The sequence below is a fragment of the Nanorana parkeri genome, unplaced genomic scaffold, assembly GCF_000935625.1.
Source record: "Nanorana parkeri isolate BGI_ZX_2015 unplaced genomic scaffold, ASM93562v1 scaffold1529, whole genome shotgun sequence".
Classification (NCBI taxonomy): Eukaryota; Metazoa; Chordata; class Amphibia; order Anura; family Dicroglossidae; genus Nanorana; species Nanorana parkeri.
In genome coordinates, this window is record NW_017307797.1 from 232414 (window position 1) to 232626 (window position 213).

Consider the following 213-nt stretch of genomic DNA (forward strand, 5'->3'; position numbering starts at 1 on the left):
TTATATTATTATTATTATTGCATTACCATCAGGGGGCTTTGGAGAAATATCAGGGGTCTATTTCCCTTTTGAGATAGAAAAAAGAGATTGAGGACACAGATTTCTCAATCTCCTCCTCTGCAGCCCAGCACTCAATGAACAGGAAGCACTCAGTACAGAAGCTTTCTGTTCATTTACAAGGAGATAGTAAACATTTTCTATGTCTCCAGTTAT